The sequence below is a fragment of the Engraulis encrasicolus genome, chromosome 24 (assembly GCF_034702125.1).
Source record: "Engraulis encrasicolus isolate BLACKSEA-1 chromosome 24, IST_EnEncr_1.0, whole genome shotgun sequence".
In the NCBI taxonomy this organism is placed as follows: Eukaryota; Metazoa; Chordata; class Actinopteri; order Clupeiformes; family Engraulidae; genus Engraulis; species Engraulis encrasicolus.
In genome coordinates, this window is record NC_085880.1 from 2,821,295 (window position 1) to 2,833,271 (window position 11,977).

Consider the following 11,977-nt stretch of genomic DNA (forward strand, 5'->3'; position numbering starts at 1 on the left):
CCTGTTGCGACATGCATCTTCCCTGTCATTGTATATATAAGCTGGGGGTTGAAGGATACAGGGTGAATATTCATGTTTTTTTTTTTGTTTTTTTTTAAATAGCTTTTTTTGTTGACTTCCTGTTTACTGGTTTTGTTTTTTTATTTCTTTGGCTCGATATTTTAAAATTTGTGTGAGATGTTTGCAGTGAGCTTAAAGCTGGTAGAAATAAGCCTGTTTTGCTATGCCATATGGTAAAGATTTAGAATCGAGGGATTTTTTTTGTTTGTGTGTTGTTTTTATGATGAGCGCAGCCATGAAGAAATTGAATGAAGACTTGATTAAGTGATTTAGGATTTTAGTTTAGTGATCCATCAAATAAGCTTCTTTACAAAGAGCCTAAAACTCTCATCTTGAGGCGCACTATGTGACTTTGCACTCAATAGTCATCCCCATCAACTCTCCATGTTTCGAAATGCTGACTTAGCCAATGCAAGGATTAAAAAAAAAATGTTACAAGTAGTAGATGCATTTAAAAATAGTATATGCACTTTCTTTCCTGTCTAATGCTATTAGTGGGCAGTGTCCCGGATGCACGACTCCTGGTTCTAAAGTACTGTAAAGGTGAGCAAGGGTATGGAGGGGAGGTTGGGCGGTGACATTCAGATGTCTTTGAGTGATGCCACACGACCTGTAACCCTCCGAATATCGCTGACAATTTGATTACATGACTGTTAGTCACTCACTTCGAGAAAAAAAGCAGTTTAATGTCTATATATATTTGTATTCGCTTCCACAGAAGTCTGTATTTTGTAGTGAAGAAAAGTGGTTAAGTTAAAAAAAAAAAAAAAGCTACAAAGATTATTTATTAGTAATGCTTATTAGGTTGAATCAGGGAAGGTTTTGTTTCGTAACGTGAAAAGGGGCAATATGTTACCGATGCTCTTCTTCCTCCTGCTTGAAAAAAATGGTGAAAGTTCTTTGTGCGTTTACCTCTCCAGATTTGAGCTGTATAAGGTGATGAGTGAATGAATGACTGTGGTTTTAATTCTCAGATGCGCTCTCGATGCTCCGTGAGGCATTTACTTGAAACTTTTTTGCGTCGGTATGACATGTCTCTCCCGAGACATTCCTATCGGCCCCTTTGTGCAAAACCTCTTACTGCAATGCTCAATAAATATCAACTATGTGCTGGTGTGTTTTGTCGAGGTTCCTCTTTTCTTCCTCCACAATGTCAAGTCCAATTCCTTCTCGCCGAGGTGAGGACACGCTAAATAGAAACACAAGCATTTACAAGCCGGACGAAAACGGCCTCAGCATTTCAACGCCATGGCGAGTCTCTCCAAAAAGGCAACCCTGAAATTTTGCTTTCAGTATGGGACAAAAACGGGCCATAATATAATAATAATAACAATGTGTGTGCACTTTTTTTCTCTCTTCCTCTCGCGCCACTCACATCAGCCTGCAGGGGCTATTTTCTGCCAGTTTGGCGGCCTTGTGAGCTTGGCTGCTTTCTGACATGAAAACGACTCTATTTGTAGCTCCACATTTGTTTTTCGAGGGCCCCATACAGACAGCCAGGTCTGTCTCTGCAGTGCACTCACCCTCTCCACCCCCCTCTTCCTTTCTTCTCTCTTTCTTTTCTCTCCTCCTTTCTCCTCCCCCCCCCCTCTCTTCTCCTCTTCTCTCCCCATCTTGCACCAGCATATCATATAATCTTAACTGTGGGCTGCCAGAGATTTATAGTCTAGAAATAAATTACACAGTGGACAATAAGCCAGGGTGAAAATAGCCCATCTGCAGAGGAGCCCAGGCGACCGAGTGTACAAACGGCTTAGTCTGATGTCAAATGGCACATAATTGACTGCCTTATAATGAGAGTCTGTAGGGGCATTGCCCCAAGTGAGACGCTTTCAAGGCTAGCTAAAAATGGGCAGTGTGCTCATTCTCTGTCCGTCTGCCTGTCTCTCTGTGTGTGATTTCTCTCTCTTTTCTGTCTTTTTTTTCTTTCTTTTTTTGGTTCTGTGGTTCCTAGAGTGTCTCTTGATTTACTGTTTGCTGCCACTGTGTGAGTGGCTTTAGATTCAGTATGCTCCGTTCCTGTGCATTTTTCGTTCACAGCCAATTTGCCTTACACACTTTTTTTTTTAAAGGAAAAAAAAAAACGTCTTGTACTTTCTTGCAGAAGTACTTGTGAATTACTCACAGACGCACTCATGCACGCTTTCCTAAAGCTCGTAAAAGACATTGTGAGCGATTACCCCGCTCTTTCTTCCATGTAACAGTAAACCACGTTTGTATGGAACGGACAAATGTAAATGAAAAATGTCTCCAGATCGAGAGCCTTTAGTCAGTTAACATCACCAGACGCCCTCCTGTATTCAATCACCACCACCAGCAGCAGCAGCAGCAGCTTTTTCTGTGTGTCATGGTTCAGACCCGGTGCCTGGCCCTGCAATGCTGTGGAGAATGGTAGAGCTAACATACTTCAGCCATCAAAGAACTTGTGGCCAAATCGGTTTTGGGTTAATGAAATGGCGCACGTCAAAAGTAATCAGGGAGGATAGCCCCAGTGCCATCAGTATAATGCTTATGTCAGCCCTCCAGTTGGTTGGAGGGGGGGAGTTGGGCCAGCTGCTTGTTTTGGCCTCTGGCCAGTCCCAGTGAGATAGATGGAGAATGCACAATGAAGGCCCGTCTGGGGAGATTAAATACGTTTCACCTCCTCCTCCACCAGACAGATCTGTTCTATAGCCTCTCGCGGATCAAGCAACTGGGAAGGGCAAGGTGCTAACAGCATCAAGAGCTGTGGCTCAAATCGAATTCCCTGAGAGGAGGCTACTACGTCATAGAGAGGCACCTCATGTACTCTAACTATACTGTATGTGTCGACTGTTGGAGCTCTGAGATGCACTACCAGTCCCCAGGGAGAGGACTGTCCAATACTCAATGGGAAAAGTTATTTGATTTCATTTGATAATTTTTTTAAAAAAGTTTAAGTGAAAGGAAGTAAAAATGTTTCGTCATACTTTACACACTACTTTCCTAACTGTAATCTGAGGAAAATTATGCAAATTACTGCGGCACATTAGACTGGCCTTGGCATCTGTGAGCTTCCGCTCTGCCCATTTCTCTCCACATTATATTTGGGTTGAGTCTTCTGGGATTAGATTACTCATGTTACGAGGCATCAGGGCCCATCAGCGAACAAGGGAGGGGGTGAACAATGATGCATTACACAACAGAGTATGTGGCACGACGACCAAACGTCATGGTACAGTAAATAGTGATTGGGTAAAAATCGGATGCACATTTCAAACCTCAACAGAGTTCAGCCCTACCACCTGTAATAGATTCTCAATTGAGCATTTCAAGACCCTCTGTACAAGAGCATTGTCAGACCAGGCCTGCAGCAGACCATTTGGTCACTGCAAGAAATAGATTGTGTAGGGCTAATTATACTAAGGTGACATCCTAACAGCTCTCTGTCTGGTGCTGGAGGGATCTATTTTTGTCCCTTGTGCCCTCACATGACAAGAGCTCACACAGGTTTGGTAAAGGGCCAAGATGGTGTGAAGACGGTGTGCACATATTCTAGATTCTTTAGAGCTTTCACTCACTTCAAGCTTCCTTCATTGTTCCCATGTGTGTTGTCGGTGGTATGACAATGAATGAATGTAACATAAAAATGGTTAGAATGTCCAAGGGGGCGTTGAGAAGGATGCAACTGACAGGGTGGATACTCAGTCCTTATTGGGAGACATTAGCCTGTTTTATTTTTAAATACTATGGGGGCATTGGCAGGCTAATGATGAGGTCAAGGGGGCATTAAAATCATATGTGTGACAAAACAACAAAATACAAGGCCCACATTACACATTAAGTATATAGTGGTACACCTTAGTTTGTAATTGACTGGCTGTCTTAAAGTAATGCATTCCCATTCCATACAGTAGTTTCTGGTCTGGATGTCACTACACACCACACCTTCTCCAGCCATGTTGAACTTTGACCTTCATTCAAGATTGTCACACAAAAATCTTCCCCAAACGCACGCACGCATGCACACACACATACGCACACGCGCAAACGCACACGCACACACACTCCAAAGCTCTGCCTGCACCACATGACCCATGCTTGGGCACTTAGGGTTTGTTAGTGCAGAGCGTTTGGCTTTCATCAACGCTGCCCTTGGCCCCTGGGAAGGGAAGGCAAGGGAAGGCTGCTTCCATCCCCGTCCCGTCCCGTCCCGACCTGCACAGTAGTCTGCCCCCACATCGCCATTCATCAGAGTGTGCCTCAGCCCTGCTCCCTGGGGCCCCCTTGGCTTTGAAAGGCAACACTGCGCCTTTAAAGAAGAAGGGAAAAAAATATATAAAGAGGTCTGCCGCACTGCCGCACTGCCGCACTGCCCGACCCCGCTCTCACCACCATCAACTCTGCTCTTCCTCCTCACCTCCCCACCTTTCCACCACCACAGCCACCATAGCCCAGCCACCAGCCGTCCAACACTCAAGGTGTATCCAATGCCTCTCGCTCAGTAAGAGCCGAAACGTAAAACAGACGGCACAGGCAAATAAAGATCAAAGGAGGGCCGCCGAGGCCGGGCCCAGCCCACTGTCCTCGCATAGCGGGGGCGCTCCTGTCACAGCGGATCACCGCCGGTCGCGCAGCCTCAGCAAGCCGCCACATACATACATGCACACACAGAGTCCAAACATGCACGCGCACATACACACACCGCAGACACACACAGACGCATACATGTCACACATACTGTACACACATACCCGCACATACACACAGAAGCACACACGCTTAACGACATGGCCAATGGTACCACCTCCTGTTCAACGCTATCCACGAACAGCCCGGCCCTTACACTGTTGAGGCGAACCATTTTTGTCACAAACAACATCCCACGTAACATAACGCACCCCACCACCACCGCAGTAGCTGTCCCCTCTCCGTGCTGCGCTGGCTGCCCAAAAATATAGACCAGACTACTAACCTCTCTCCCACTCCCTCTCCCTCTCCCTCTCCCTCCTCTCAATGACAAAAATACCACTTTTGTCGCTGTCTTGTCAAGGGACAAAAGACGGAAATTAGCCTCTTGGCTACAATCTTGTATATTTAGCATTTTTGTTTATATGGCAATATATGCTGTCCCTTTTTTTAAAATAAATAAACTTGCATGTGTGTAGTGTACACACTGTCAGGGCCGGATTAACGCTAGATATGGCTGTAGCCTAGGGCCCCCTACCTACCAGGGGGCCCCCGATTGCCCATGAATGGCCATCTTTTTTTTGTGATTCAGTGTTTTTTTATTTATGAACAAATTCCCAAGCTGGGAAACAAAGGCATTACAAAGTCAGTGATCAATACCCACCCAATGAATGGCCATCTTTAAGTTATAAATGTTAATACTGCTCTTCATAGTTGACATAGTTTGTCATAGTGACAAATTATCTCTCAATCAGTATTCCTCATGCTGTCTGAATTCTGATGCCGTCTATGGAATTTTGTGGCAGGGGCCTACGGCAGCCTGTAGCCAAGGGGGCCCTGGAGCATCTCAATCGGGCACTACATACTGTACGTGCTTGGATACCACAGCCAGGGGGGGCGCTGACAGCTTTGGCTGAGCCGGGGACAAATACATCTGAAAGGGCCCCAAAAAACCAAATACATACACTGTAATGATGAGGATCCAATTCTGGGGGCCCCGCTCTCCCTGGGTCTGGGAGAAGTGACCCATTTGTCCCCCCATCGACCACACAGCAGCAAGGAGCAGGAGGCCCTTTGCTTTCTCCACCGCTCTCCTCCCTCCATAGTACCATGTCCTCCACTCCTGCTATGTCAAGCCCACAAAGAATGCAAACTGCTCCTCACCGCATCATCAAGCATATCTGCAGCCATCCTGTATGACATCTTGACCCCAGAATTTGGATCTCCAGCTCGCCACAAGATAGATGTCTTCCGGAGGACAGGAATGTGTCACCATATATCTTGAGAAGCTCCTATTAAATGCAGATGGGTAAAAAAAACTAAACAAAAACGTAATGTGCTTTATACACAAGTCATAATAGTATGGCAGGCTACTCGAGTGTTGCTGACCAAGTCGAAGTTTGACCTTTCAGAGATATGATGACCTTCGTGCAGAGACACCTGCTGGTCTGGCCGATGTTAAGGTGTGAGGGTTTATTAATCTAATCTGTCGATATTGTTCAACTTGTTGAGGTATGTCTGCATTGCACAAACACACACACACACAGGTATTCATAGACACTTATGCACACACACACACACACACACACACGGCCCAGCATACACACACCTGTGCCACGGTCCTTCCCAATATGGCATGGCATCCTTGAAGCACCTTAAGGTTGACAAGGGTTAAACAACCTCCAAACTCTAATCCCAATCTTGTCCACCCCCACACACTCCCCTTTCTGTTTCACAACCTGTTTGTTCAGCTGTGTGCACCCCAACCCTCACCCACAAACACACATACCCACCCTCACACACACCACGTATACATACGCACTTTCACTCTCACCCTCCTTCTTTGCCTTCCGGACATGTAGGTATGCCAAAATGGTGACACGGTGTCAGGCGTGGAGCTAAGCATGCACGCACGCACGCACGCACACACGCACACGCACACGCACGCACGCCTTAGTGTGTGTGTGTGTGTGCGTGTGTGCGTGTGTGTGTGTGTGTGTGTGTGTGTGTGTGTGTGTGTGTGTGTGTGTGTGTGTGTGTGTGTGTGTGTGTGTCAGGCAGGCAGTGCTGGCTGCCTCTGCGACCCCAACGGTCCAGGCCAGCCATCCCAGATTACAAGACACCAAGGCAGGCTTTTAATTAGCAATACACTGTACACTGCCATGCCGTGCAGCGAGGGCCTTGCGGCAGTTGTGGCCCAGACACTTCCTGCAGTGTGCCACACCACTCATAAAGTACAGAGAGAGAGAGAGAGAGAGAGAGAGAGAGAGAGAGAGAGAGAGAGAGAGAGAGAGGAGAGCGACTGGCTGCTGAAGATGGCGAGAGAGGGAGAGGGAGAGAGAAACAGAGGAGAGAGAGAGAGAGAGAGAGAGAGAGAGAGAACAAGTGAAGGCAGATGGGGATGAGAGCGAGAGAGGAAAAGATGCAGCCCGGTGAGCAAAAGAGAGAGAGAGAGAGACAGAGAGAGAAGCAAGAGAGGAAGCTAAAAATGGCTGTGCCACATCTGCAGCCTGTCTGAAGGCAGTGATGAGCCATGGCTCCCACCGAGGGCTGCTGCTGCTGCTGCTGCTGCTGCTGCTGGTGGTGGTGGTGTGGAGGAGATGACACTGTCTACTGGGACACGTTAAGCATGGGCCTACTGGGCCCAGGCCCAGGTACCCAAGAGTCAAAGGGGGCCTTGAAGCTGAAGCCTCTTTATTTGTGTTCTCATGTTGTGTTAAAGTCACTATTAAGACCGGTATTTTCACATTTTCTCTGAGAACAATCCTGCAACCCCGCCGACAACACAACACCGCTCTCCCACCTGGCCTCAAAATCCCCTGCATCGTTTTGTAAACTAGCAGCAACCATTGAGGGGTGGGGGGCTTTCTTGTTGTCTGGCCCAGGGGCCCATGGAATCATAATCCGTGCCTGTCTGTCTACAGGCCTGCAGGCATTGGAGCAGCCTGCCAGGGAGTTTGGACACAGAGGTGCTCAGGCACGACTGAGTGGATGGATGGCGATGCGGTGATAGACTGCAGATCTGCTTCAAGATTAAATGCTAGCAACTGAAGATGTGAAAGTAGGCTACAGTGACCATCAATGGTACCCTGTAATCCTCTTTGATGCTCTTTGTCGATATGTTTTTTTAAAGTAATTGTTGAGAAACCGGGTACATTCTCAGAGGAAAATAGTCAAATGCCACAGTAAATAATTGTTAAGTAATGGGACATCGGGGAAGTGAATGTTCATCGCCCCATTTTTGCGAGAAACCTTACGCTAAAATGGGCACATTAGTGAATGAATATTTTTTTCTCCTTTGGAGAAAGAACCTGTTGTCTCTAAAACATCTAATTTTAACTTGTTAAAACGTATTTAGATTACATATTACTGGCATTGCCTGCCCCACCATATTACGTTTTGGCACCAGAATGGCTAATGCTGACTGAAGACAAGCTGCCAAGCTGCACTCGCAATGCTGCACACCAGTGGTTCCCAAACTTTTTCTGGTGGGACCCCCCTTTTGGACCTAAGAGTATTTTCATGACCCTCCACATAACCTTTTCGGTAACACTTTAAAATAAGGTTACGTGAGTAATGACGGAATAACGTCTGAACTAATGACTGATTAATAGTGTATAAACACATGATTCATGCATGCAGTAAAGTGTTACCCCATTTTCCAACAGCAAAAACATATTTTCGCTTTAAATCACAGGAAAGGTAAATTCATGTATTACCCATTCACATGAATATAGTTACTTACAATGTATGGAAAGGTTATAAAAGCAGTCCCTTCTTGTCTGCGACCCCCAGTTTGGGAACCACTGCTGTGCAGTTTCAATACCCCCCATTCAAACCCCAGCGCACGCAGTAGATGTTCTTTTTTTGGGCTTCAGGTGCCGTTTTTAAAATATGCCAGGCACCATTTCCTCATAATAGCTCCTGTTTCTCATTCCGCCGTATGGCTGGAACCCAGCTTCAGTGTTCAGTGATACTTGCTGAAAGAAGAAATTGTACACCCCCGACATTATTATAATGTCAAAATACCTCAACTCCCTGCGCTCTGCATTGGCTATGCTCTCCTCTGCAGCAGTCATAATATCGCGTACAACGCCAATGTCAGTAGCAGAGCAAGGGGGCCGTGTCTGGTGTGGTTTGAACTGGGTACTGTGGTGTGTGTAAGGGAAGACCGCTATCCTGCAGGGGGGGGGGGGGTTGATTACTGACTGGAGACATGAGTAGGCCCTGTCCTGTCAATTATTATGACCTACCCATATCACTGACCACCTCGAACTCATCATGAATCGGGGTAGGTTTGTGGGTAACAGACCACTCACTGGTAGCTCCTATTGAAGAAGCAGACCATCTGGACAGAATGCCGTGTTGTTGTGGTACGAAAGCTGTGAGATGGGCCATTGGATATACAGCGAGAGAGAGAGAGAGAGAGAGAGAGAGAGAGAGAGAGAGAGAGAGAGAGAGAGAGAGAGAGAGAGAATCAGTGTTGTCAGTAGACAAATGGAGAAGGAGAAGGAGAAGGAGAAGGAGAAGAAGGGCAGATGTGGGGCTGGGATGCATGTAACACAGTCTCATCCCAACTTATCCATTTCTGACTAGCTTTGTCCAGGCTGCAATTTTTGATGTTGAGGACATACCTGCCACGTCACATGATGGTGACTATACATGAGGGGTTTTTTTTGTTTATAAACATGGCGTTGTGAGGAGGGGCAAGATACTGGCAGCCAACAACTACGTGAGCTAATTTTTTGACCGACAGCGGTTTCCAACAATCAGATGTTGATTTGTGCGCAGCCAGGGTCGCGCAGCCAGGGGAAAACAAAAAAAGAGAACCCATGTATATGGCCTGAACCTAGACCTTTCCCTAACCCTAACTGTCAGTGATGTTATGCTGCCACAAGGGGGTGCCTTTGAGGCGCACGTCACATTTTTAGGGCATACCATGTCAAAAATGGCAGTCTGGTCACAGGTAGTCAGAAATTGACAAGTTGGGATGATACATTTTAGCTTTGATGCCACAACACAGCCCTTAAACCAAATCCCAGGGAGTGGCTTGTAGCTCAGCTCAACCAGATAGTATCGACAGGCCATTGGGTTGCTGTGACACCAAAACCAAAAGTGAGATGGGCTTGGTTGAAAGCTAAGGCCATTGGAAATCATGTAAGTGGGAGATTACCAGCACTGTCTATCTGGAGAGGCACGTGGAGGCCTGTGAAGAAGAAGGAAAGATGGTGGTGGTGGTGGTGGTGGTGGTGATGGTGGTGGTGGTGATGTTGGTGGTGTGGATGGGACAGATGGCTCTTGTGCCACTCTGACTTGAGCCTGATGGTTCTTAGGTTCTTTCAAGGAACAAAAAAGCAGAGTCGTTGCTTTGATGTGGAGGGGCCTCGGTGGCAGCCTCTGGTCTGATTAGATAAAGATCACTGGAGCCTTTCTCCCCCTTCTTCTGTCTACTGTAATCTTAGCCCCCTGCTCCAAGGTGCTCTTAAGGAGGTGACGGCTAGGCGAGAGCATGATGGAAAACAGTGCTCTCTCTTTCTCTCTCTCTCTCTCTCTCTCTCTCTCTCTCTCTCTCTCTCTCTCTCTCTCTCTCTCTCAATCTCTCTCAATCTCCCTCTCTCTGTGAAACCTTTTCCTCTCCACTCCCATCTGCTCCGTAGCTCAGCTCTCTTCTTCTGCTTCTGACTCTCCCTGAGGCACTATATGACAGTCGTCATCTCACCCTCTGGAGAGTGTTCAATGAAGAAGCCAAGCTTTCTCCTCACTCCCCGACTGCTGCTGGATATGTTCACTTTGACACTTACAAAGCACCAGTCAAAACGGCCTAATTTGTGAAGTGGCAGCCCTGCTAAAATGGTAAGTGCCACTGTGACAAGTCCACTAATGGTGCTGAAATGTGAGTGGTGGATCTGTGCTTTGCTCTATAAAGATGTTCCCTACAGCACATCAAAAAATGCTCAGATAAGGACATCATACCTAGGGGGTTACTTGAGGGTGAAAGGAATGGGTTTATCAAACATGATTCTGATGGGACATTCAATTATGCTTATGGCTAAAATTTAATGCCCCTAGGGCTTAGCTGTTGACACACAAGGTGGATGTATGTTTTACGTAAAGGCAACTTGCTTTCATTCTTATCAAACAATAACCATTCAGTCAACCTAATATTTACACAGACTATGGCTATATGGCAGATGGGCCCCCATTGAGTCATTGCTGAAAAGACTCAACTCATAACAACATTGTTATGACATGAAAGAGATCCATTAAGATTAAGACAATTTTGGTGACAGTAAAACATAGTATCATAGGCTCTGCCCAAAGGGGTTAAGTGATTGAAATCCGAAAGAGTCCTCTGTACAGTAGGCCGAGGCCTCTAGACAGATGAAGGAGGAATCCTGCTTATATGGCTGTAAGGTTAACACCAAAGAACTAGGTTAACACTATGCCATGAAGGTAGCTAGAAATCCGTGTGGCTTTGTGGTGCTTGCCATGTTGGAAAACTACCATCCTAACCTTCCGATGTCGAAGGGGTAGACCAAAGGTTTAAGTACTGAGTGAGATCGTTTTCTTTTGCTTTGGTGTTGTGTCTGTCTACACATAGGCTAAGTCAAGTATGTTTATGGTCATAGCAGTCATAGCCGAGGCAGGTGGAAAGGAAAAGTACTGCGAAACAAAAATTGCCTCATTCATGCCATAGTGAGTTAAGTTTGGGGACCCCTCGGCTAGCACAACATCAGTGTATCCATGCCCTCACATTTACTGCACTGTGACTACCAACTATTTCATTTTGAGATGAACTATATCTTATGAACTTCCATCCTGTCCACAAGACAAAAGAAGACTAAAGGAAACAGTACAAACTCAACAGGTTCTTGCAGTTGTGCAACCTGAGCTTTCTGGCATACTACTTTGTATTACTTACTGACACCTTTTTCCTGCGCTTCTTGTACTCGACTTACACAGACAGTGGTGAAACAGACACCAGGACATCTTGCAGTCTGTGAGGGCAGGGAGCCAGGAGCTCCTGCTGAGGCACGGACCTGGAGAGTCCGTTTTCCCATGTGATCCAAAGCACAGAGTATGGAAACTCACAAAGGAATTTGAGAATCTACACGTGCCAAGTATAGAGTGTTTCATCTCTTGCTCTGTGTGTGTGTGTGTGTGTGTGTGTGTGTGTGTGTGTGTGTGTGTGTGTGTGTGTGTGTGTGTGTGTGTGTGTGTGTGTGTGTGTGTGTGTGTGTGTGTGTGTGTGGGTGGTTGGGAGGGTCCC